This window comes from Rhinolophus sinicus, chromosome 15 (genome assembly GCF_057876585.1).
Source record: "Rhinolophus sinicus isolate RSI-liver-muscle chromosome 15, RSI-T2T, whole genome shotgun sequence".
In the NCBI taxonomy this organism is placed as follows: Eukaryota; Metazoa; Chordata; class Mammalia; order Chiroptera; family Rhinolophidae; genus Rhinolophus; species Rhinolophus sinicus.
In genome coordinates this window covers 10918686-10946370 of record NC_142515.1, presented here as the reverse complement: position 1 = coordinate 10946370, position 27685 = coordinate 10918686, and the positions used below count along the sequence as shown (strand labels likewise).

General features: G+C 43.4%; 1 long non-coding RNA gene across 5 annotated transcripts in view; it reads left to right on the top strand.

Annotated features, from left to right (window-relative positions):
- Window positions 1–27685, top strand: part of LOC109444069 (uncharacterized) — a 217153-nt gene that overhangs the window by 110741 nt on the left and 78727 nt on the right. For 3 of the 5 annotated variants that reach the window (XR_016018863.1, XR_016018861.1, XR_016018862.1), the window contains 3 exons: window positions 11822–11897; window positions 20006–20205; window positions 21978–22064. This is a non-coding gene — a long non-coding RNA (uncharacterized LOC109444069). The remainder of the gene's footprint in view (window positions 1–11821; window positions 11898–20005; window positions 20206–21977; window positions 22065–27685) is intronic. The other 2 variants (XR_012498380.2, XR_012498379.2) reach the window with 1 other exon arrangement.

Below are 27685 nucleotides of genomic sequence, written 5' to 3'. Positions count from 1 at the left end.
TGGTCACTTTTTAGAGGAAAGGTGGGGTAAAAGCTGGGAGTTATAAAAGAAAAAAGCTTGTCCTCCTCTTACTTTCTTTCTCTCCTACATCACCACCTGCCCCTTGCCTGCTCTACAGTTCAGGGCTCAAATTTTCCAACTGAGCACTCTCCCCAGCCTTCCAATTTCTGTGTAAATGGCATGAGAATGTTTTCTCCTTTGGATCTTAGGCTCTATCCGTTTGCTCAAGGTGACAGTGTTGGAGTCAAAATAGGAAAGAGATGTCACTTGGTAGCACATTTCATAATGACATGTGTTGGCGTTTTGACCTGGAGTGGCCGCGCCATTCAAGCCCGCTAAAGCAGCACTTTCTGCACTGCAATGTGCAGGAGTCACCCTGGGGTTTTGTCGAATGTAGATTCTGATCCAGAAGATTGGGGGTGGGATGTGAGGTTCTGCATTTCTAATAAGTTCCCCGGTGATGGCAGGCTGCTGGTCCTCAGACCACAGTCCATAGCAGCGAGGTTCTGAAGAACATTGTGTGTTGGCATTCAAGGTAATGAAGCACCGAGACATGAAGAAAAGTGTGCGTGTGTGTGTGTGTGTGTGTGCGCGTGTGTGTGGTGTGAATGGCGTCCTAAGACTTGGCCAGGTGTGTAGGGTCGGGGGGAGGAAAGGCCTCCTAAGACTTGGCCAGTTCTGTGCCAACTCAGCCCACTTGCTCTGGTGAGTAACCAAAACCTTGGTGTGCTGGGCACCTGGGAACACTTGCGATTATCGCAATCTCCATTTCACAGAGGAGGCACAGAGTCATTACATTTCTTGCCCAGGGTCGCAGAGCTAATCACAGAGGTCGGACATCTAGGACCCAACGTTCCAGAAGCTGTGCTGCATGCCCTCAGTCTCTAGGCTCTACTTTCTCCGAGAATGTGTTTCAAACTCTTTCCCTTCTAAGGACCTTTGCACGTACTGTTCCATCTGCCGAGACTGTCTTTCTTCACGTTTTGCCCGACTGTTCACCCTTCAGGTTTTAGCTCAGGTATCACTTGTAGGAGAGGCCTTCTCTGATTCTTGTCCCACTTAAAATTAAATATGTTCTGCTTTTCTCTCGCAGCATCTCATTGCTTTCCTTCATAGGTATAATCGCAATTTTCAATTATTTGATGAGTAGTGTTAATTTGCTGTCATTTCCATTTCCCTTACTATAAGCTCTCTGAGGCCAGGGAGCTTATTTCCCCAGCCCCACAGCACTATGTCTGGAACAGAATACAGCCTCTGTAATTACTTGACTGACTGACTGACTGACTGACTGACTGAATGAATGAATGAATGAATGGATGGATGACATGTATTTACATTCTGCGAATAACTACTAAGCCACTAGAGGGCAAGTATTCTTGTCACACTGACTTCCGCACGTAAGTGGACCACATGTGGTTGACATACCTGAGAAAAGAAATTCAAACAGTATTGCACCTCTCACATGTGTCGTTGACCATGCAATAGGTGGAATAAAAGACTTACCTAAATTGCATTAAAGAATGAAAGTATGGATTTCAAAAGTCTACTCATTTCTAACTTCCTCATGCAGTCCTTAGCAGACAACAGAAAAGAGAAAAGAAAAGAGAAGAGAAGCAACACCCAAGCAGAGCCTGAGATGATTTTTTTTCAGGTTTTCAGCACACTTCTACTTTGACGCCTCTTTGCTCAGGTCCTACCCCAGACTTAACAATATCCTCTTCTTCCCGCGGTGTGTAGGGAACTTGGGGAAATTGACACCCTGGGAGAGCGACAGATGCAAGTTTTCCTAGAGGCCTGGTCCCAGGATGTGGCGCCACAATGAGTCATTAGGACATCAAGTCTGAGCTTAGGATCATTGTCATGGCCTGATTTTCCCCAGAAGCTGACCCTGATACAAGAATTCTGGGCAAGTAGTCTGTCGGGACAAGAGACAGGGGTGGGAAGGCTGCCCTAAAAGTGTGTGTAACAATGACCACTGTGGAGCCTTAATTCCACAGGGGGATTCTGGGAAGCACTAGAGACCCTCCTCAATTATCCCATTCAAAGAATGGGGAGCTCAGACATTCACATACAACTGCATTCAGGAGGAAGTTAATATTCCAGCACTCACATTTGACCTAAAGTGAGCAATACAACAGTAGAGAGAAAACCTCTGAGCAGAGGTGCAAATAGTGGCCCACCAAAATGTGTTAAGGCCCAAGGGAGCTGGGGCGGGCATTGATGTCTGCTGCGACGGCTCTGCTGGTTCACAACTGCCTGCACTTGCTAGTGGAGAGGAAGAATCTTGGAGCTGATGGGACATGCGTTTGATTCAGAATTTCTTATGTCTGTAGTACCTCAAACCCCTAAGTACCTCTGATGCCCCCCAGAACTACCAAGGCAAAGGAAACATTATGGCCTAGAGCTGTCATTCTCCCAACCTCCACCATTAATGTGGTCATTTGCCATCAGGAAGGAAGCCTGCTTTGTCAGTGCCGTTGTCCCTTAATTGTCAGATGTTTGAGATGACTTCTCTCCTAAGTGCAGATACGGTCCTGGATTTTTGCCTGTCACCCTGTGTGATCTTGCACTTGGATCTGAAATTTGCTGGCCCTTCATTGCCCTGTCCATGGAAGGAAAGTGAGGATACCCTTACCATGTCTGTTTCACAAGGATCTTATGAGAAGAGATGAGATAATATCTGAAAACTACGTACTTTGAGCTCTGAAGAAAATGAGCTATATAAATATAAGTTATTACACAGTATTATTTTAACCTGGCCCAAGTTTAGATTAGTTATATGAATCATTCATCAACCTTTACTTTGTATAATTAAAAACGTGTGGTTCTTGGAATCTTTGTTTGGGAGGCAAGTTAATGTGGCGGGACTAGGATTGGCAAGCTCTTAGAAGTCAATGATTTCTGGTCTAAAGACAGATGCATTGATTGATGGGGAAAATTCTATTATCAGTTCTCATTTGGAGGTATTCTCAGACAGCTTTTTCAGGAGTCTGCGATTCATGTTTTTCCTTATTGGCCTTTTTTATATTCCCTACACTCCCATGGTATTTCAGAAGGGATTCAAGAATGGGCTCCAGTTTGGCATTTCACCCCCAAGTAGATCTATGTAATGTATCTGTGGCTGAGGTCATCCCCTTGCATGAATATGTCAAATGTTGATTGGTTTGGGGGAGGCTCACAGAATAATGCACTCCTTTGGGAGGCAGAATGGGACTTCCCAATTTGGGTTTCTCTCTACATGTAGAAGTGACTGATTTAAAATGTACCCTCCTTAATATGTAGTGTATGGACCACAGCAGCATATGGATGAAATCATCAATATGACCGTTAATTCTATCGGCCTGTGTGCTTCTTGATAGCAGTAGCTAGTTCCCTCATCTTTCTGTCTCTTCCAAAAGGCTCTTTCTGTCTCTTCCAAAAGGCCCAGCACAACACCTGGCATTCAATGGGCACTCAACAATTGTTAATTGAATGAGTGAATGCTAATAAAGAGGGGAAAAAGAAATAAAAACACAATGAACCGCTGAACCCAAGGATATCATTAGCCATGGTCTCCCCATGTGTTAGTTATTAGCTATTAGTGGCGTGGGTGGTCTGGGGGAGATGGACTAATTCTTTTGCTGGCCACAGTGGTGTCAAACAGTATATTAACTAATGGGAACAAGGGTGTTGACTGGATTTCTGCTGTGCACTCAATTTCCCTTAGTGACTCTGGTGAATTAGACACATGCCCCAGGGGCCCAAGCTGTTCCCGCCTTGTAACTTACACAGTGGAAGGATCTGGTGGAACAAAAGTGTATCAGGTAAGGTCTGCAGGGAGTGCCCGCCCCTGCAAACACCAGGAAGCACATTGTTGACACGTTCCACCCAAGTGTCACTAACAATTGGGTTATGAAGTAATAGGTGGGGATGGGGTGGGTAATGGGAATTGGCATATTATAAGGAGCTCATTGCACCTATAGTTCTGTATTTCCTTTAACACATCATTGCTTTAAAGCATCGTCATGATTTTTCTGCCATGGTCACGTGCACTTATAATTAAGGCGTTACTGACAACACACACTTGGACTCCATCACAAATAAACCAAAGGGAACAAATGAACCAAGATCTATAATAATCTCTATTACAGTGGAATAATAACATCTGTAATAATCTCTGGCTTTGTTTTTGTCCATTGATCATGTATGATTTATTCACTTTTTAAACAATTATATTTCTCTCAATTTTAAACTTGAACCATTTCTTCTTTGTTTTAGCATGGAAAATATATTGCCAACTTCCTAGATCCAAACTCAAACCAATGTACACTATGTTTTTTTTTTCTTTTATTTCAAAATTTAGGGCTTTTTGATTCCCTCCCAAATCGTTAAATGGTTTGTTGTTTAAAAGAAACCAGCAAACTATAAAAGGTCCTTTAAACTTCTAGGCCATCATTTCACGTTTTCAGGAGAATATTTTGAAGAGGTGGGGTAAATGAAGTAGAAACATTCAGATTAAATTTCCTTTGAAATCCATGGGTTTTAAAATTAAGGGAAAGTGATTGGCAAAACATGTTTTGGTTTTTGCCGAAACTGAAATGTTTGAAAAATAGTTCAAGATGTTCTTCCACACCCCAACCACATCCATCTGGGGCCATCCATCTCTAGCTTAAATCTATTTTTATACATCCACTCTGCAAAGAGCGTAGCTCCTTACTGCAGGCAGAGGGCTACCATGTTTTTCTAAGAGGGAAGAAGATGTTGAAGTCTACAGAGTGGAGATACAGTCCTGCGTCCTATATCATGCTGGTAACATTCTTTTCAGAAGAAAAAAGTTCTAGGTGGTGGTGAAAAGGCAGTTATTCCACTTGGCTTTGAATCAGGCCAGGACACACAAGTGGAATATGTGAATAGTTCCTTTGTCTATGAGTGTCTGTCTGTCTATCTATCTATCTATCCATCCATCCATCCATCCATCCTTCATTCAACCATTCATTCAACAAATATTTATTGAGTGCCTCCCATGTGCAAGGGATTGTGTGAATACAAAGGCAAGTAAAACACAGCCCCTAGTCTTAGAAAGCTGACCATCTTCTAGAGGAGATATATGTATCTGTAAAGTGAAATATGTGGGAGCTGCCATATTTGGGATGGAGCAGATGCACAAAACAAGAAATGGTCAGACCTACCTGGGGATGACAAAGGGCAAAATTTCACAGAGGAGCCACAAGAGGTGGCCCAAAATGAAGGTGAAAAGCAGTTGTAAAACTATGAAGCCTAAAGGAAAAGTATGTTGGAGCATCCATTGAGAAACTGTTAATTTGAATAGGCAAACAAAGGAGAAGTTGGTCAAGGCCACGTGACAGACATTCTGATGCTCATGGGGTGAAGGAGGGTTTGGAGGAGCTGTTTTCCTGTGGAGGACCTTTCCTTTCCTTTCCTTTCTTGTCCAGATTTGGTCGCTGGCTCTCCACCTGTCTTGGCAGCTTCCTGGTTGAGGCTATAAGTCCAGAGTCTTGGGTTGAGGCTGAGCTCTGCCTGGTCACACGTGAACCTTCTCACATCTCTGGGTCTTGTCTAGAGTAGGTGATCTGTAAGGCCCATCAGAGAATAACTATACAGGGTTGTGTAGTTATTTGTGCTGAAAATGACACAAATAGTAGAATTTCCCCCCACCAATTTTCATTCTAATTGTCAGAATTGGTGAAACTTGGTGCAAAAAGTCTGCTCTTCTGTATTTGCACCTAGGACTTCTGGTGCCTGGCGGTCCTTATTAGCCTCTGCACTCAACGAAGAACCATGCGGGTTTTCCTGATGGAGAGAACAGGAGGGGGCCCAGGGCATACGTTTGCCTTGCAGACTGACAAGTATGCTTGGATGATACTTGGCTCTCACCGGGGCTGTTTGGTTATGGTTTTCTTTGGAATGTAATGAGAATGGCAGTTTCCTCACATTGCACTGAAATTGCTGGTTAATTTGTAGCTAATTTGTGCATTAATCTAATCACAGGACTGGAAAGCTCGCTGTCCTTTGCATCCATGAAAATGGTGGTTTTAGTAATTGGATTGTCACGTGTAGCGTAATACGTGGTTTGGAATCCATTACAGGATTAGAGGCAATTTGGAGGTTATCTTCTCCATGACATCACTTATGGGGGTTGAGACCACTTGCAGTGCCATGCTTTACCTAGGACAGGTTTTCTGCTTTATTGACCGAGACATTATATCTCCAAAAAAAGTATACACATTTTAAGAAAGGAAAAGACTGTATTAAAATTGTAATGCTCAATATATACTGATAACAAAAGATGAATACAAGTCACATTTGACTTCTGCAATGACAAAAGGTGCTCAAAGTGGTTACCATCAGCATCCAGACACTTCTGATTATGGGGAACTACTGCTTGAGCAACGTTGACCAAAGTGTCTGTTTGTATTGCTGTGCATTCCGTTTCAATTTCTTCCTGAAGCACCACCAATGTAGCCAGTTCTCTACAGTACACCACATCCTTTAAGGTCCTTCATGGGTAGAAGTCAAGGGGTGTTAAGTCAGGAGAACGTTCTCGAATTTCAAATACCACTTCAAAATGGTCTTGCACTCCTTGAATGACAACTGTGCTTCTGCCATTTTCTGTGACTGTCCTGCCTGTCACATGGTGACGCTAGCATTCATTTGATTAACGTCATCTTTCAAGCAAACGTCATACTACACGTTGCTACCGTAATTCAATTCAACTTTGAAAAGTAATAATACATAGATAACATCTCTTAAAATGTATATACATTTGTTTCGCACCCCCTTTATATTGAATATTACAATTTCAATACAGTTTTCTTTTCTTAAAATATGTAGACATATTTTTGGAACTCTGTATATATATACATTTTTGGGGGGTGCCAAAAATGTATACACATGACTTGTATTCATCTTTTGTTATCGGTATATATTGAGTATTACAATTTTAATACAGTGTTTTCCTTTTTGAAATGTGCATACATTTTTTTGGCACCTTGTGTGTGTGTGTGTGTGTGTGTGTGTGTGTATGAGAGAGAGAGAGAGAAACAATCTGGATGACTCTATAACTGTTGTTTGACATTTTTCTGATGAGCACTGCATTGTTATCCTAAAGCCAGAAAATAAAAATAATGAAGATTATACATGTGTAGGCTGATTTAATTCAAAACCTAGCCGGTCTCTTTTCCTAGTTCTAGTTCTGAACAGTGTAGCGGAATTTGCCTTTGCTGTTTCTGCAGTTGTATCAGAAGTGTGGCATGAACTCCAGTTCCCATAATGGGGTTTTAGGATTCTCGGCCTTTTTCTGATTTTCAGAATGAGAAGGGTGGGGGCTTATAAGCCTCAAGCTTCATCCTGTTTAGTTTTTTGTTAGTCTCCTCATTAAGGCTTTGTCTTCTCCCTTCCTGGAATCATCTTTTCCCCTCTTGTGTCCTGCCCCTGGAGTCTGTCAATGGATTGGGACAATCTGGAAGAGGATGAGTCTTTCTAGGAGTTAGGTGGCACACATGGAAGGGATAAAAGAGGCCCCTTTGGAGTCAAGCATCCTGAGTTTTGTTTCCTGCTCCAAGCTGCTTGGATCTGTGACCTTGGACGTACTACTTAACTTCCCTTAGCCACAGAAGAGAATGGGGAAAGGGAAGATGAATGTTATTTCCTCCTGGAACCCTTCTCTGGTCCCACAGTCCTTCTAGAGTCTTCCACAATGCCCTTGTTCACACCTCTCTGAGTACTTGTCCACCTTTATTGAGATAGACCATTTATCCCTGTGTCTCCTCCGTCCAGTGGTGACCTCGGTGAGTGCAGGGGCTTTGTAATTGACACAGTAGTTAATATATAAGTTCAAAGAAGTCTAAATGATTACCCATTGCACAGGGCTTTGTAAGGCTAAACAAAGTAACACGTGTAAGCTCCCAGGGCGTACATGTCACCTCATAGGCATTAGAGCTGCTTTGTGTGAGAGCCAAAATTACCCAAGGTCCTCTGCGTGACCCTGCTCAGAGACATGTCAGGAGAGCTGGTGCTGAAGAAATGATATGCTTTCACTCCTCTAGTGTCAAGGAAATACTTTCAGCTAATCAGGCCGCACACACCGAAAGCCATCCAGGTGAACAGAGACTTCTGCATCGGGATGACCAAGCCCCCAAGTATCCCACAGACTCATCGGGGTCGGGACACCAAATTCCAGGATTGTCACTTGTAAACGTTCTGAAATAAAAATAAGTAAACGGAGGTATATTTTTGTAATGGACAACTATACTGCAAGGAGACACACATGTCCATGTGTATTACACCCATGTACAGTGACACACACAATTTGGTTGATTCTCACAAACGTAACATGGAGTGAGAGAAGCCAGTCCCCTAAAATGCATAGTATATGATTCCATCCACATAAAATATGCAGGCGGCTTAACTTGTCTATGTTGTTTGAAGTTAAGATCGTGGCAACCCTTCGATAAGAATATGAGGGGGGTTTATGGGAAGCAGGTTATGTTCTGTTTCTCGTTCTGGGTGCTGGTCACATGAGTGCGTTTGAGTTGTAGAATTACTTGTACTTTTTCAAGTGCACATTATAATATATAGTATAATTCAGTGGTAAGTTAGAAAATAAAGAGTCATGAAGGAAGACCATAGTGGCATACAGGAATTTGTTGTCAGTACACAGCATTGTTTCTAGAAATGCCAGTGATGTAATTTGAATGTAAGAAGGTGTGATCGTCATAGCATTAATGAGTCAGGGAGCTCTGCGAGGCCGGGTATTTTTGCTTCCATCCAAGGCCATTCAAACCTATCTGTTAATAATGATGTCTTAAAATGCTCGTATTTAAAATCTTAAAAATAAAACGCTCATATTTGTGGAGTGCTGACTATAGCTTTTACTCTTCCCACCGTGAGGGAGAAATGGAGGTTTAAAGAAGTTAAATAATAGGCAGGTCTTCTTCCTGTGCAAGAGGGAGATAGCCCCCCCCCCCCATACTGGCAATGCCTCTTAAGAGCCAGCAAGACTGCAGAGAGAAGTGGCTGCAGGCTGTGTCTAGGTGGAGGGCCAAAAGCTACCTGGCAAAATTTCCCTCATCTCAGGGAAAGTATGGAGGCAACAGACAGTTCAGGCCTGTAGGAGCCACCCCGGGAGGACGGTAGATGCTCAGCTGTAATCTTCGCAGGTAGACCAGATGCTCCACTTCTCCGCCTCTCACTGCATAGGATCCTGAGATTGTAGCTTCACTCCAGGGACAGGGGAGGGCGGAGGTCAATCAGGGGTGTGCTAAAGTCAGAAATTATGTTGAATGTAGAAACCACAAGATGTACATTTAAGTATATGGCATGTAAATACAGTGGAGAAAGCAGTTACGCTTCTTTGCGCGCTTGAATTTGTGGACTGAGAGTTATACCTGCTACTCACGTTGGCATTTAGGAGCTGAAGCCATCCCTTGATAGGACTCTGACCTCTGTACCTGTAGAGGGCATCTGTAAGCCCCTGGGTTTGGAGGGTGTGTGTGTGTGTGTGTGTGTGTGTGTGTGTGTGTGTACAAGCTTCGAACAGGATCCTGTCCTGCTCGATGCAATGGGGACGTCCATGTGTTTTCACTTTGTGACCATGTATCTCATAGTCCCCTAAAGTCTGCTTTCAGATGCCATTAGCATTATCAGTTCTTGAATTTTCTTAAGAGCCACATTTCATGTGGTTCCCTAAATGTTAGAACTTCTTTTACCCCCAGACCCAGCTGAAGACTTTCATAGGGTTTCCATTAAATGACCACAGTGCAATGTGCGTTATACTATATTTGAGAATCTCCACTCTAACAGTGGCCTACTCTCATGCTGTCTGTCTGCGAGGCCTTCGAACCATTCAAGTATGTCTCTAATTTGCGCTGCTCTTGGGAGAAGTATCAATAGTAAGATATCACTTTCATAAGCGATATCAGATCCTGATTGAACATTGCCAGGGAGTCTCAGGCCACTTGGTGGTTTATTTGCCTTAGATCCAATTACAACTGTAAAAGTGGTTTGCATTAGAAGTTCTGACTCGGGGATTTGATCATTATAAGTAGGATAAACCACTGAAAGAATGTGAATTGCCTTCACTAAAAGGATGTAATAGCCCAGCGAATATCTTTCATATTTCAAATTAGGAAACTCCAGCGCTGCCTTCTTCCTGTGACTGCCCTTTAACGCTCGTCAAAGCAGTGCAAAGTTCTACATTTGGTGGGTTTGTTGGGATCCTCCAGCCAAAGGGAGTTTAGTTCTTGAATAACCCAAAGGACCTTCCTATGAGGGCCTCTGGCAGCCCAGACTCTGAGGTCCAGGGGCGCCATATTTAAAGGCAGCTGTCCTATGTTTGTTGTAAGTGCCTAGAGACTTTGAAATGATCTCCCACCCACTTTCCAACTGAGCTCCTCCTAAAGGCTGTATTTCTGTCCAAAGCCGCCCAACTGTGGAAGCATTTGTGTCCATGGATGTTGGATGTTGAAGCAATGAGTGTCCCTAAAGACTGTGCAAAGTCATTCTCCAGGCCAGCAGCTGGGAAAGGGCCTTTGCCACTTCACAGAGTCTGCAGACAAGTGTGACCTGTAATCCATACCTCTCCCCATTTTAGAGCAATTTACCCACCAACAACACATGTCCCCTTGCTGTTCTCTGACCTGGGACCCATGACTAAGGAAGGACTCAGACCGCTTAGAAGGAGGGGAGACCCCAACTTTCCCTCCAGGCCCCTGGGGGTTATCTACACAGATGCACCAACTCTCTGTTCAGTGGGTTACTGCTCATCCAGTGTCCCCTCTGTCACTGCTGTGAAGATACAGCAAAGAGCGAGCAAGAAGAATGGGCAGTGGCACTTGTCCTCCATCTTCTCCATCCCCCAAGCCATGGGCAGTGAGACCCCAGTCACAGGACCTGGGACATGGGCTTCTCAGATCTGACCAGAGTGAGCTGGAGCGACATGGCTTTGGTAGGGAAAGCTACGCCGATGTTCTCTTTTAGAAACCAAATGTACTCGTATGACCAATGCATGCTGGGAATTACTTTAGGGCATAGAGTTATTTTGAAGAGAAGTCAACATATAGACCAGAAAAATGGTTCGCAGAAACTCACAGTAATGCCTTATCTTTTTGAAAGAAATTTTATTAGACATACTTGCTGCAAATTTTGGCGTTTTACAAAAAGAACAACAGGTCTCATTTAGTTGATTTTCCACTGCACTGCAAATGCCCGTTTTTCTCTCCTTCCCTCATTTATTTTCTTCCCTCCTTCCCTCGCTTTCTCCCTCCTTCCATCCCTCCCTTCTGCCTGTCCTTCATTCCTTTCTTCCATTCCCTCTGCTCTGCCTTCCTTCTGTCTCTTCCTATAACTCTTCTCCCCTCCCTCTCCTAGTTTTTTAAGAAAGTAATTACATTCTATCATCTTCCTTCCAAGTAATGACATTAAAAAAAAAACCAAAAAAAAAAACACCCAGAGTCGAGCTGCAAATGAAAATTCTTGGTTGAATTCTATACATGGGAACTTTAATGACTCTCTGATGCTAATTAAACTAAAAAATTTTAATTGTCAATTCCTTTTTTTTAAAAAAAAAAAGCTACAGAATATCAATTGTTGCGAGATGGCCCATTTCAGTGTGTGTGTGTTTGATTTCCAATTTGCTGATAGAATTCTTGGCTCTAAAGTCTGACCCACTGATTTGTACGTGGAATAACGTCAAGATTCCAGAGCCGGCCCATTTTACGCTTCAACTCCAACCAGAGATTTAGCATCAAATCATTCACCGAGTGTGTACCTCTCAGTCTTCTTCCAGAGTGATAAGCGACTCTCCCTCCTTGTTTTCCCCCAGGAATTTTGATCCTGATAACAGCACTCCGGGAGCCACTCCTGCCATCAGGATGACAATGAGGGAACTTACTAGAAAGGTGAGGTGCCTCTTGTACTTACCAGCTGTAATGCTGAGCGCATGATACAGACAAATCGGGCCCCCCAAAGCAGCGCGTTTTCAACTCACAGCAAGCAGCATTTGAGTTCAGGGAGGGGGAAGTGTGTATTAAGAGAGCAGGTTAAAAATTGACATTATCCCAGACTTTCATGAAATCAAAATTATGGCCCTGATGCCAAGTTATTATAATGTATTTATTACCAGGATTGCTTTCATATTTAACCAGTTTGGCCCATCTCAAGACCTGTTTTAGATGCACCACCTTGCCCACCTTTTCCATTTTCATATGAAAAACAGGAAAGCAAAAACTAATTTACTCAGAGAGACACAGAGCCTGTTTGCCCGTTTATCTCTTACAGACCACCCCTCAGTCCAATGTTGACAGTACATGATATTCCATTAATCTGCCTAATGAAAATTTAACCAGTGTTATAAACAAATAATTGGCTATTATCCTCTCAAAGATCCCGAATAAATTACTTCTGCTTATTTTCCCTCCTCTCTCAGTGCTTAAAAAGCTAGCCCTTTCTGATGGATGTTACAAGGAGAGGGAAGGGGGAATCAGCACACTCCCACGCCGAGCTTTAGGTTTCGGCAACTGCTGTCATTGTCATGGGCAGACGCTACTCTGGGATTGACCATAATGAGGGACGGGAGAGGGGTGGCAGGAGAGACAGTCCCCACCTGTGGGCCACCAGCTTGGCCCACCTTTGGGAACCACTCTCTACATCTCGCATTATCTCCAAACCTCCCTCCCCTTTTTCCCTGCTGTTGTCTTTCCTTCTGCCTTTTATTATATTTCTCCTTCCTCCTCGTTCCTACTTTTTGAGTTCTTAGGAACTTCATCTCCCGTTCTCACCCAGTCACGTGCCCAATACTCCATCCCACAGTCCTCTTAATGCTTTACTGTCCTAACTGTCATTTCCAATGAGAGCTTAGCACTTGCTTTGGATTCACCTAGAGCTGCTTGTTAGGCGGGGACCTCCCTGTGTTATCAGCAAGAAGTTAACATCTTCACCGAAGCGCCCTAGGCTCAGTCCTGGCCTGGAGAAGATGAAAGGGGAGGGGACGTGACCCACCCACTTCAGTTAGTGCTTCTTCAACATGTATCTTTACTGCCAATGTATTCATTTCATCCAAGGGCCACTCCAGCTTGTTGGACGCCTGAGTCTGGAGATTAAGAGAAAGTTTCGGGCTGGAAATCCAGAATTTAAATTCAAGCAATAGTCTCAATAAGTTGTTATTTTCTTCCAACGTGTAAACTTCTAGTAAGCAGTTGCTCAGATACCAACCTGCTAACGTATCCGTCAGTGGAAAGATAATGCTAACAACCAACTTTGGTGCTGGGACTTCTCACACTCATGATCTCATTGGATCTCTGCAATAACCCTCTGAAGTTGCTGTGCAGAACTCATTTTTTCCCACCCAACAGATGTGAGAGCTGAGGCCCAGGGCAGCTGGACAGAAAGCTGCATGCATCCTAAGTCTGAGATGAGAGAGCCGTGACAATCTCATGGAGAGTGCAGGGCAGATAGGCCGTCAGGGTAACAGGATGGCCTTGAGGAGGAAGGAACGTTGTGTGATTCCCTGCCCAGACACTCGGCCCAGTGTGGGTAGACATCAGTGGGCCCACTGAATTGGATTTTACCATCTTTGCTAGTCGTGCGTTACCAGGGATAGGAGCTCACTCTTACATCCCAGCATGAAGGGCCTATCTCAACTACTGCAAAATTTGCAAAGCTGCCTCACAGGGTGGTGGAGACAGCATATGTAAAGCACGTGGCCTGACCCATAGAAGGGGCTGGATTACTGATAGCTGCTATTATGGTAATTGCTTTCTGACCCCAGAAACGTGTATACTGCCCTCCAGGGGAGTCCAGCCAAGCCCAGTGTGGGACAAAATTGCAAAGCAGGTGTGACTGTCCCAGGGCAGAGGGCCTTTGGTGCCCCCAGACCCCACAGCTGGGATTGTAATCCCCACGAGGCTGCACAGAGCCCTGCCCTAATTACCACGGAGGGCCCTGCAGGAACTGGACTTCTCAAATGGGGAGAAAAGCCTGAAAGAGAGATTGGAGGTTGGTTTATAAAGTTCTGAAGATGCTTTATGGTTGGGACTGCAGCTAAGGAGCAGAAGTATATAGGTATTTGGATTGCTCCAGGCTCACGAGGAAAGATCTGGATTTCACCAAGAAACAGACTGTTTCCTCCAATGGCCCCCAAAGCAGTCAAAGAGACTGAGTAGAATGATCTCTGAGAATTAGTTTAAAAATTAAATAAGATAGAGCTTCATTTAGAGAAGAAAAATAAAATAAATCCCTCCACGGGAGTAACCATTAAATCCGTCCCGTGGGTGTGAGCAAGGCAGGAAATGGGAACTCACGGGGGGGGGGGGGGGGGGGCACTTGCTGTGGGATGTGGAATCCAGCTTAAGTGCAGACTCCATCAGCAGCCACTGGCTAGAAATGTGGTACCTATGGTTGTTGTTGTTTCAAAGACTGAGCTGGAGGGGGCACAAAGAAAGGAGACTTGAGGCATGAAGTTCTCCTGCACCCTCTCATTGCAGCCCTGGCCTGATCGGAACTGGGGGGACCACCTACCCATTAGCAGTGGTCCTTTCCATGTAATCCACCGGCCACGTCAGTCCACTGGGGCCTCCAGATGCATTGTTGATCATTTGGGGGCCATGTCTTAGATCTGGTCCAAATCTGCAATTGCCTCATGAGAACCCACCCTGGAGAGTCACCCTAGCAGCTCAACTCAGGCTGTGATTTGAATATTGGTAAAAGGGATGATCCTTGAGAATTTTCCTGCTTTCACTTCAGGGCTCTGAAGACCGGGAAAATTTGAGCATCACTGGTGAAAAGATAGAGAAAGTAGGTAGGAAGCAGAGGTCTATGTAGCCCTCGAAAATTATCCTTCCAACATGTCGAGTGACAGCAAGACAATACTACTAATCGAGATAATATTCATTTTGCCTTTTCCACATGCCAAGCATCATTCTAAGACCTTCCATGTACACGAACTCATTTCATCCTAACAAGCTTTTGAGGTAGGTACTGTTGCCAATCCCAGTTTACAGATAAGAAAGCTGAGGCACAGATTTAGTGACTTGTCCTAAACATGCAGTAGAGTCAGGATTGAACCCAGGCAACCAGACCCTAGCGCACATGTGCTTAGTCACTGCGCTAACCTGGGTTTTCAATCACTTTAGACGTCATCTCCTTCCAAAAGTTTGTTCTTTAGCTTCCCTGAGAGGACCACGCCTTCAGAAATGCTTGAGTTGGAGTTTCTTCCTTTTTCTGGCAATGAAATGCCAAGTATGTGTCAAGGACACGCGATGATTGCCCAGAAACCACATGGCCTATCATATGTCATCCCTCATAATTTATTTTTATGAGAGTAGTAAGTGGTATCAGCATTTTATAAGCATGTATTTATATTTGTTAATTTAATTTATGCAAATGTCTCCTTTATGTAAATCATCCACAGATCAGCCATCAGGATATCTTTAGCAAAATCACATAATCAAGATATTTAGGGATCTGACATATATAATCAGAGAATGCAAATTATTTTTCCTGAATGTTCTTTGTGCCATTCAGTTCCTAAAACGTCAACAGTCTGGTTTTACTAAAGCAGGCTTCTCAGCGATTTGGTTGCGTTGGTCTTTCTTTCTCTCTTGCCCTCTTTCCTTGCTCTGGACTGGCCAGCTCCGGCCAGGATGCTGCAGGGATAGAGATCTCAGCTGCCGCAACATTTGCAGCCCCGCTTTTCTGTTCTCTTCTGAGGGATGAGGTTACAGTGTGTAAACACAATACTGTATTTCATAGCTATCTCGGGGCTTTGGGCTTGATCCCTTCGTGATGGTGGCGTCCTCATTACCGATTCATGATGCCGCCAGGCAGTCGTCATGAATACTAAGCTTCCCCCTAAATCGGGGCCATCCGTTCTGAGTTTCTGGCATGTTGGTTCAGTGGGAGGTGAGACTTTTATCTCATTTCAGGGAGGAAACTCTGTCTGTGACTTTATACCCAGTTCTGGGACTAGAGAAATGCATTTAACGTGGTGAGTTTTAAGAATAAAAGGTAGCCAAATGTAGGAATTAATGTTTGCGCCATGCTCACAAGACAAGAAAATAGGTACTGGGGGAGAAGCTAACATGATCTCCTGCTGATCACAGCTCAGGACCCAGAACATTCGGCTGTGCAGCCACTCCTGTCATGGAACCTACAGAGTCAATACTGCCTTGTACACTGAAAGCTGGAAGTGTCATCTTCATAGGAAAGGGCAGACTTACAGTAACCCGCTGTCTTCCTCACTGTGTTGCTTAGGAGAACCATTGACCATCACTAAATACCTTGTTTCTATTTGCCCTGGAGCCTGTTCCATAGGGTGGCCAATGTGAGAAGTGGGGAAACACCACCAACGGAGCACGCGTCCTGGTGGCTTTCCTTTTACAACTCATATTTGAAAACCTGTTGGTTTTCTGTTTGTGGCATCTTCATGAGTATGACACGTCTTTATGGGTCATCCAAGTGCCCTGGTTCGTATGTTAGTTTCAGGCACCTTGGAAGGTAACTCTGACTTTGAGGGGCCCTCAGGACCCAGAAAACTTGTTTTTTTTGTATACCACATGGCCTGTATTTTAAGTCGATCCATTTCTTATATATCATCTAAATTTGATGAAAATTTATCCAGCAGCTTTTGTGTAAATTGGATTATAGACAAACAATTTGAATGTAGATTGTATCTCCATGAAAGTAAGCATTTAATAGACTTTTAAAAAAGTCTCTTCACCATCCTTTGAGCTGTTCACAAAGCAATTTCCAACCCACCCCTGAGTTCCTGCAGTGGAGTGGAGAGTGGGCAGCTCAGGGCACGTTCATGGGCTCTTCACAGAAAACACAGCATTTCTATTTCTCTAGATGGAGAGCACATCCACTTTTAGCTCAGACTCTAGGGAAACTCCAAATGGTCCCACTCATCACTGCGGACCCAGAGCTACAGCAAGACACAGCTGATCCCACCAGAGGCCAGAGAGCAGGCCGTCAGCTTTTGCAGCACTTAATGGAGAGAATGGAACTTTCAGGGTCATAGCATCATGGCTTAAGGACAGTATGTAAAATGACTATTGAGCGTCCGAGAAGTCAGAGGTACAGAGGCTGGTCTCTGAGTCTGATAAAAAGGGCCTGGAACCTTAGCTGTTTTTTCACTTTCGTGTTTTTGTTTCTGCCATTCCTAGTACTTGGAACTCCCTTCTCCCCTCTCCACCTGGTTAACTCCCACTTATCATTAACATCTGCCAAATGTCACCTCCATCTAATTCCCCTTTTCCCTCCCTTCTCGTCTCCTCGTCACAAACAGTGAACAGACGTCTCGGTGGACTCTGCTGGTCACACTATTTGATAACTGCCTGTCCAGCGCTCCACATTTGGGAGACATGTAACAAACACATGTTGAATAAGATTGATGTTTCCGTGTTTGTTGTCCAGCCTGTGTTTTGGGCAGAAAATATGTCTCTAAATAACTAAATGAACTCACTCAAGTAAGTAGCTAGAGTCCTCAGAAAATGTTTCATCCACAGTATATTTGGACTAAAAGGTTTATTTTTAGGGAAGGGAGGTGGGAAGCAGCAATTTTTTCCTGAGAAAATCGGGACACTGGAGACCAAATGATGGTGACACCAGAACTGCCATGAAACAGTCCATGAAAACATGGTGCGCCTTTGGGAGGGCACATCACTTGGCCGGGACCTGTCCTGCACTTCAGCCACAACTGTTCGTTATAAACAAACACATGCATCGTTTGTTTTTAGCCTTTTTATAATCTCCTCTGGGCTCTGCCTCTTCGATAAAGGTCAAGCGATAAGGAAATCAGTGACAGTCTGGAAGCCACTTCTCTATCCTGCGATCTACCTTTAAGAGCTCAGGTGCTGAACAGCATCTCTCCTGCTTCCAGCCTCTGGCTCCTAACCTCCCAATGGTTATTTTACGGTCCCTTAGAAATCAGTGAATCTCATGAACCCAGTCTAGTTCCAGTTTCATATCAATAAGTGGTTAAATGTGACCGGAACATTTTAATTGTAGGGAGACCGATTCTCTAACTCAAAATTTAAAACAAACAAAAAATTTGAAGGATGGTTCACGATTTCCACACGTGCCCCTCACAGTAGATTTGTTTGCCAATGAAGAGCCAGCATCCCTGGTCTCAGAGCCTCAGTAAGATGCTCTCAGTTGATGGGTAGCTGTCTTACTCCTTTGCTTTTCCTACTCACTTTGTTGTTGTTGTTTTTTTTAATGCAAAGAGCTTGCATCCTGCTTCTGCTAAACTTTGAACTGCAGGCTAAAGAGATAATTGGAATTTTTTAGTATATTGCCAGTTTGAAGGAATAAGAAAAGGCAATTTGGACATTAGTAAATGCCCAGTTTTTGTCTGAATTGTGAAACACCTCAGGTGTTAGACACCTGTGCAGGTCGTCTAGTGCAGCATTAAGCCCAGGGGAGGGAGATGCCAGGTCTAGTCCAAGCACAGGTTCCCTCTTGGTTCAAGCTCCTCTGTAAGGGGCCTTTGCCTGCCACTGCCCGCCTCCCTTGGACTTGACTAAAACTTCTGAGCTTCCCTTGATGCAGAGAGGCGGGTGGTCCTAGGTGCTGGGATCTAGCTAGAAGCTGTTTAAAAGGAAAGGAAAGAAGGAAAGAAGGAAAGAAGGAAGGAAGGGAAGGGAAGGGAAGGGAAGGGAAGGGAAGGGAAGGGAAGGAAAGGAAAGGGAGGAAGTGTTCTATTCTCTTTACCTTTAGACCTTTTTTGCAGAGGTGATATTAAAATATTTAACAACAGAATGGCAGGGCACTGGCCAAGCAGGAAAACCGTTGTGTTGTGGGACGTCTTCGTGGTGCTGCAAAGCCAGGCGTGAGCTCTTCTGTGACTACAGTGTTGTTAAATATTTTGAAGATTATTTTTAGCCAAATTCATATTAACCCCAGACAGAAAAAGGGATCCCATAAACTCCCCCAAGAAGAGGGTTCAAATGGTTTCTGCTGAAATTACAATCACCATAAACCCAACAAGCTTCCTACCTTCAGAAAGGTTCCAACAGGGATGGATCATTTTGCTGATCTGATTAAAGGACTCTTGGTACAGGGGTTGGCGTCTCTGATGCCCACTCTACAAATCAGTGCTTTCCAGTGTCCCTGAGGCTGAGGACCCACCTCTGGATTCATGTAACTGCACATGGATCCATTCACCTATTTCCTGAGTATCTGTGTGCGAGCACTTTGGAAGGAAACGGGCCGTAGAAAGGCTCACCAAAGTTGTCTGCATTTTTTTTTTTTTTTTTTTTTTTTTTGGTTGGTATAGTATTTAAAAAAAATCCTTGAACAAATACTGAAAAGTCAGGAGATTTTATTTAAAACTTCAATTTCTAAACTCTTTGAGAGGTCAAAAAACCCTTCAAACCTCAGAAGCTCTGATGACACTGAAGCCACATTTTCCCCTGGCCTCAATCCACTGGGGCAGTCCCTGCCTCATCTAGACATGGAATGAGTCACCACTACCTTCATCTCTCCAGACTGTCACACAGTCAGCCTCCCTCACTTATGTCACAGAAATGTATAGGGCAGCGGTGGGGAGTGAGCACCCTGGGGTGGACAGATATCTCTTTTCACTGTGTCCCCTTAGGCACGTTACTGAATCTTCCTGTGCTTCAGTTTCTTTACCTGAAAAATGGGGATCGTATGGTTTTTATTGTCTAAGTGAGTTATAAAGATTAAAAAGCGGTAATAAGAATAAAGTGCTTAGAGCAGTTTCTGTCACATAGCAAGTGCTCAATTAACAGGCCTGACACTAGGAATACAGACGACAAGGACAATTTGGACCATGCCCTCCAACAGCCATAAAATGTAAACCGGGCATTTGGAAAACTTCTTGATGGCTTTGTTTTAGAGACTGTCCCATGTAGTTCCCTCCTGCACTCACTCCTTTTCCACTCTATTTTGTGGGCACCACCTCAAACAACGTTTGTGTTCAGATAGCTCTCAGAGGGGAGGAAGCAGGACACGCAAAAGCAGGTTGATTCTCTTCTCTTGACAGGACGGCCCATGGATCTCTGAGAGACCGTATTCTACCCGCCACAAGAAGAGAACCCAGAGGCCCCTGTAACCGGCCCATTCCTCCAGAGCCAGATGCCATCAGCAAACTGAGTTGGGGGCGGGAATCCTCCAGGAAAAAAACTCTGAATGAACAGTGTAGCACATCAACTAATCTGTGATTCATACATATTCAGAAGAAAAGTGAGTGAAAAATCGGCATTTCAGACAGCTTTACATTTGCAAATTAAGTTAATAAAATAAGATTTCCAATGTAATGACAAATTAATTCTTCTTTTCATAAGTTTATTAAAATAAGCGTCTCCTATCTTCTAACTAGCGCTGACATATGCTTACATAGATACATCCCACCCAATAACCTAATCTCCCAGCAATCTTGAAGCAATTAACTCCTTCTAATCTTGAGCTAACAAAGCCCACCGTGCCAGAGGCCCGGGAGAAGGCCCCTCTGAGGCTCGTTGGGCAGTCTCCCTCGAGCTCCTGCTCAGACCATCCGACAGGATGCTCAGAAGTGGTCCAGTGTGGTGATTCCTCCCAAACAACCAGATGAGTCATCAAAGATCCGAAGATCTTCATTAACTCCTTGTTTCTCTGCTAATTAACACAAAAAGAATGAGTGGAAAGCCTGACAGGCAATGACTGACCCAGTGCTCAGTGGTTAATGGGATGCAAATGACATCAAATGAGGGTCTCTCCTTGTCGTGTGGGCAGCTGGCCTACTATTTTTGTTGTGGATTTTAAAGTGTTGGAGCTCCATAAAAAGAGTCTACCTAATAATTTAAATGGCAGCTGAATTTGCAGTTTAAAGTCCATGCATTTATGTAAGTCCTACACATGGTAGAATTAACTTAAGCTGTTAACTACCAGGTTTAGCTGAAGATACCATAATTTAGCGGGGGGGAATACAGCTCCAGGCCCTTCCAAGTGAAGCGCAATATTTGTTGATTATGTTAGGTCATGTGATGCATTTTGGATTTTGTTTTAATGTGACAGTGGCAAGCATATCATCAAAACGTTGCTTCTTTATTGATCCTGAGCAGAGCCTTTACAATTTATTACAATATAAAAATATTTTTGAAAAGTTAGCTGCAGAAACCAAAGTTTCATCGTTAAGGTTTATCTTAGAACACAAGTAGAGAAATCAGCCCAAATATGATTTGTGGGCTGTCAATAAAATGTTGATTCAATTCAAGGGTTTTAGCAATGCAGTCAGTAATTAACTCAAAGAAGAAATTTTACTATTAATTGTATCATCTATTAATGATAATTAAGTGACAGACTTTATAAACAAGCATCGTTTTTAAAAAGATTTTTAGTTTTGTTAAGATGTATGCTTTACTCTACCCACTATTATCCCTTTAATCCGGGTGGGAAAGACCCTCAGTTAAAATTCTGAGCTCTCTTGTCAGCCCAGATCTTTAAGCACCTTTCTTTTTACTAATCAGTTGAATTGGCAATTCATTCATCAAAGAGACCTAGCATTGCCAGTATCAACCCACACGAAAGTCTTGCTTGAAAACAAAAAGTATAGAATAGTTACTGTGAAATTCAAAAGAATTATCACGCTTATAAAATAGATTCTCGGACCTTGACAATAGGCAGGCCCGTCCTACTTTTTCACGTTTATTTATTCAACAACTAGAAGCTATTAGTCCATATGAGTAGTTTGAATTTATGTGTTCTGTCAAGCTTCAAGTTGACTGACAAGTAGTTTCCGTCTTCCTAATGGGGGAGACTGTGGGGAGAGAGAAAATCCTGGTAGTCAAAATTACGAGTTGTTGCTTGACATTTGTAAGGCGTTTCTGGAAAGGTGCAGTTCTCCAAAATTGCAAACTTACAACTCCTTTTGAATTTCAGAATCAGTTAGAGATACACTTTCTTCTTCTTTATATGACTTTCTCTTGAACCCATTCTTAAAAGGGGTGACAATATTTGTCCTTCTTTCCATTCTTTAGACACACCTCAAGGCCTTTGGAGTAGCTGCTACTTCCTCCTGGACTCCTCTCTTCTGGATCTTCTCGTGGCCCCTGCTTATCATTGAGGTAAGTCTCAGCTTAATGTCACCCTCCCAAGTTGGATGGGTACTGAAGCAGCTCCAATCACTCCCGCCCCATCAGCCAGCAGCATCATTGCCCGTCTTCTTTTGTCTGCTGGTTGTTGTTCATCGTGTGGCATCCCCACTGGTCTGTAAGCTCCCAGACAGTAGGGACCTTGCCTGTTGCTGCATTCCCAGAAGGTGGGAGTAGTAGGGGCTTATACATGTCTACAGAATGAAGACAGGCACGAGAGACCATCGGATGCTCCCTCCAGAACGCAGGGCGTTTCTTTCGCACCTCCGTGACCTTGCTCCTCTCTTTTCTGCGTCAGATGGCCTTCTCCTTTCTTCCGTCGTGGGGTAGCCCTGCTCATGCTCCAAGACTCTGTTTAAGGTGCTCTCTTCTTCACAGCCTTCCCCAGTCCCCAAAAGAAGAATTCAGATCTCCATCCTCTGGTGTACTGGGTTGAAACCTCTAGAGCACTGACTTGTGATGGGTTATATGTCCCTGTGTCTCCTTGGTTGCCTGGTGAACTCATAGAGGCTGGAGGTCTTGTTTCATTTGACTTTGAACTTCTCACACTGAGGGACATGAAGGTCTTCAAAAAGGAATTGAATGAACAATGAAGTTATCCTTGTATTTTGAGAAGAAGGCCTTGCCTTTCATTAGGGAATTCTAGTATAAGTAACCATAACAGAGACCTCTTTCAGAGGTCATGGCTACTCAGAAGTCATGGCATACTTCATTTCTACTCCCCATAATGCTCTTTCAGGCATCCCCATTTTACAGATAAGGAAACTGAGGCTCCAACAGAGTAAGTAACATGCCCAGAGTGCTCAGGGAGTATGGAACAGTGGTGGGATTAGAACACATTTTGAAACGAGGCCAAACCCCAGGCTCCTTTTGCCAGACTTACATATATATTGTTGAGCTTTAACACTAAATCACCATTTTGTTGGCTTCTTGTGAGAAGCTCCCTAAGGGTACTGATTGCTTTATTGATTCTGTATTGGTTGTGCAGAGGGCATGTTTTACTGCTAAGAGTAGGCAGAGTTGGTGAGATTATGTCCCTGGTATATGTGTTATTTTAAACTATTCTTTTCACAAATTTTTCCCCTTATTTTATTTGAAATATAATTGACACATAACATTATTTAGTTTCAGGTGTACGACATGAGTCAATGTTTGTATATATTACATTGGGGAGCCTTGAAACTCTATCAAATTCTGTGGCTTTGGGGAAGCCTGCCTCAGTGTCCCAATCTAAGGCCTTCTGGCACCTGCTCCATCCAGCTCTGTGGGACTCTGGAAGTGGGGAAAAATGACATTTTAAGTACAAATTGCTTCAGTAAAGAACATTTTAAATAAATCTAGGGTTGCATTGTACCTTCATCATTACTTGGCTGGCCCTTTCAAAGCTTTCAAAAAGTCTTTGACACTATTTTTAACCAACTAAGCAGCAGAATGCCCTGTGCAAAACCCATGCATTTCCACCTCACGTGGCTCTGGTGATCAGATGTCCTGGGGAAAGCAGCTTGGAATCCTGAGAGAGAAGCCACCTCAGTGACCGTCTGAGTTTGGCTGGTAAGCCAGTGTTAAGTATGGAAGCAGATGTGGGTCATAGCAGAAATCATAGAGAACTTTGAGCTCTTTTCAGAAGCCATTTATAAACATGGAGGAGATTGGAGGCACAGGAAAATGAATGTCAGAGTCCGATACCCTAGTTGGACCAGTTTGAATGATCAGAGAGGCATTGGTGCCCATGGAGCTTTGAGTTGCTCATTGTCCCTCTTATTTGCTAATTGGTTGAAGGTAGATAAATGGTGTTTGGGAGCCGCGTGCTTTTAGAGGAGCCGTTCATAGTTCCCCACGCCCCTCCACCTAGGCTGCCACTGCTAATGAGCTGCCAAGTCCATCCTAAGTGACGTGGAATCATGTGGGCACCAGCTCTGCTTCCTCCTGCCCTTTATATGCATAAGGTCTGAGAGCAAGCGAACTACAGTCAACACTGGGGCCTCTCATTAAGTCCCCCATCTAAGGAAAGCCTACAGCTATAGATGGATAACCAAACAATGCCCACCGGAAGAGAAAATGTGAATTATATGATATCAAGGCACACGGTGCATGGGGAAGAAAAAACGAAATACGTGGGAAGGAGTAATCTCTAGCAAATAAAATGTATGACAATTGCTTTTTCAATCACGTGGTGCCGAGAGAGCTGTGAAAATGGCAGAGACTCAATATAGATCTTTCCCCCCTTTTATTTAAGTGAAAACATCCCTGTATATTTTACATACTTAGGATGTCACCAATTTTGGAGGTAATCTTTTAGGTTAAGTATGTTCCCACATTAAACTGGTAATTATCCTTCCTTCTCTTCGTCTATCCCCCTGACACTCAACATGGTGCATTTTTGCTTCATGTTTTATTTATGGGACAGAATTAATATGCAGATTCATAAAAACTGAAAAACTCATAATTATTCATAAAGGGCTTTCAGATTATTTAGTATGTGTTTATGAAACTCTGGGTGTGTGGGAATGCGTTCTAGAAAGTTGTTGGTAGTCAACTAAGGTTATATCCTAGTATGAAGTGTAATCTGAAAATGGTCAAAATCTTTGAATACAAGTATTTGTCAGTATTTATAATCTACCTTTTAGTGAAGTAATGGGCCTCAAAATCCTTGTAAATATGTTCAAGACTGGTCTGGCCAAAGAGAAGATTTGCATAATCAATACAAATAATCACAGTAGGGAAAAAGGTCTAGTTAGGAGTCTTTGATCACTAAGCAAATGTAATAAAGAACAGTTTTTTCTTGTTTGTTGGCCATCTGTATGATGTGATATGCTTTTACAATATGCTCAAGTCTAAGAAAACTTAACACCAATTGGAAATAGCTGCATTCTATTTCTTCTGGGGTAAGCAAAAAGAATGAGATGGTCACTTTTGCTGGAGGTGACCTCTACAGCCCAACAGAAATTGCTGAAGTGCAAAGAGTGTCTGCAAACAGTTGTGAGGATGGAATCTCTAGAGGCCTTCCCTACCTGATGGTGACATAGGCTCTTCAGGTAGCTCAAAGTTAAGACCATTCTGATGAGGAAGACACCCTGTTGAACGAACTCTGGCGAGTGTTTAACATGTGTGTTCTTGGGGGGATCCCACTGGAAACATCTGGAAATCAAAACGCCAGGAGTAAAAGGCCCATTGCTGCTTGGGAAATCTCTCTTTATAGTGGAGAGAAGCAGGGAGATAGAATAGAGACAGCATGGCCTTTGGTGCCTAGACCTAGAACTTAATCTCTGCTCCGAGACTCACCAGCTGGGTGATCTTGGGAAAACAGTTAACTATGCCAAGTCTTGGCTGACTCATCTGTAAAAACACAAAAACAAAAACAAAACATCTACTTTCAAACAGCTGTAAGCTACAAGATGGTAATGGATATAAAATGTCTCCTACAGCACCTGACACATAGTAGGCCCTGAAGAGATGTCAGCTCGTCTTTATGCTATGTTACTTTGCTGTAGGTGTTTTAGTGTTTTTACCTTGCATGCACATACCTGCTCACACGCCGAGATGAAGAGCTACAAAATCACTGTGATCTTTGCATTGAATGCAGTGATGGCTAAATGGGATAGGTGCCAATCTAGTTTTATCACCTACTGTATATTAAATTATTTGAAATAATATCATATTTACGAAAGACTTACAAAACATAAAAATATATGAAAACAGAGCTGTCTTCACAATTAGAATCATTCTGCTTGAGAGAGAAAGGAGAAAGAGTAATCCTCTTTTAGCAGCTTTACCACGGCTTTTGAGCAGAATATTTCTTTCACGCCCTCCTTGTGTTTCTCTTCAGAGATAATGTAATTGCATATTCGACATACTCGAGGCTTTTTCTTCAGAAACATGGACTTTTTGGTGGGGAGCAAAAGATGAAATGGGAGGATATCCTTGGTTCCATTGGGGTGGGGGCAGCTCTTGCCTGGGGTTCTCCCCCTGAATGATATACAGCTGCAGAAGCTAATTTTTCAAATGACTCAATAAAAAACTGATAAATATTTAAGTCTCTTAAATACAGACATAACCTGCTGACATGACAGTTTGAGTAATGAACTCATTGGTTTCACAAGAGTGAAATATCTGAATAAGCTCTCAGATATCTCAATTGTTCACTGAGCAAGCAGAAATTTCATTTCTGGCTTTTACCCTATTTCCCCAACTTCTCCTTCCTGACAATGGCATCTAATGAAGAAGCTTGAGTAATTCTGACGATAATGCTTTCTATGTGTGATATTATTACATCAGGGAGAGGACAGTGTGTAGATTTTGTGTGGTTATATATGATTAATCCGTGCAGTGTTGATTTACAAAGATATATATGCATGGGTGTGAGTGTGCGTGCATGTGTGTGTGTGTGTTTATCCATTCACTTCCAGCAAATGACAGCTTACTCTCACAGCAGACTGAAGCACCGCTCTAGTTGGAAGTTCTACTGGCTGTTGAGAAGGCCATTCCCACATTAGTTTTCAGGAATTGACCCATTAAGCTGTGGGGAATAGACAAATTGACAAATGGAGTCAATATTGGTATTGCTAATTCTGAGTTACAGCACCAGCCCTTAACAGCATGAGTTTCGACCCTAGTATTCTAAGATGGAATGTCCCTTTGTGTTTTCTCTATGGTCTCTCTGTAGAACATTGCTGATGAAACCTCTTGAAAATCCCCACTTTCCCAGCTCCCATCTGTGAGACTTATAACTCTCCTGCTTTCCTACATGCTCTCACTGGCTTCTCTTTCTCTTCCTCTTCCTCTTCCACTCCCAAATGCTCCTCTTTCCAACATGGTGGTCCAGGAGGTCTTACCAGCTTTCCAGGTCTCCTAGACTTAAAACTCAAGTATCACCTTTGAATCACAGCTAGACAGCAGCTTGGCTACATCTCCCACACCTTCCATCTTTCCCTTACCTCCATCCTGCTGAGTCCAGTTGCTGTCCAAAGCTGCTTCTAGAGCCCCTAACCCCATGCAGCACCTCCACAGGCTTCTCCTCTCTCCTTCCCCACCAGGGACCCACACGGCTACGAGACCAGAGCTAAAGTGTCTGCTTGGTTTTCAAGCTGCCTTTACAATGTCCAGCTGGCCAGACTCCCTACCACACTGGCTCATCTCTTTGTCACATGTAATCTGTAGGCACTGCATCTTTTGTGTTTTCTGTAAAACCAAGCATGATGCTGAGTAACGGGCAGGTTTAGACATGAAATGTCCATCTGAAGAGCATAGAAAATATTTTTGGAAGTAATTTTTCTTTTCACAACTCATAGTGCAGTCCATTTTCTTTGAGAAAAATGGAAGCAGTAAAAGACCAAAGCCCACTTTGGTCATCATTTCTAATCCAGGTCACCACCCCCAAGATGACCCTTGTATTTATGTGTTTGGATGGGGGGAGGGGTTACTGTGTTCAATTCTAGACTTTTCTCTGTACATTTGCGTAGGTCTCACTCATACGGATTTTTGGTGCAGCTGATTGGGGAAAATGTCTCCTCTTTCTACTCAAGTTAATGGCTGTTGAGGTGATGAATTTCACAGCTTGAGCAACATCCTGCCTGAAGTTTACTCTGTTGCTCACT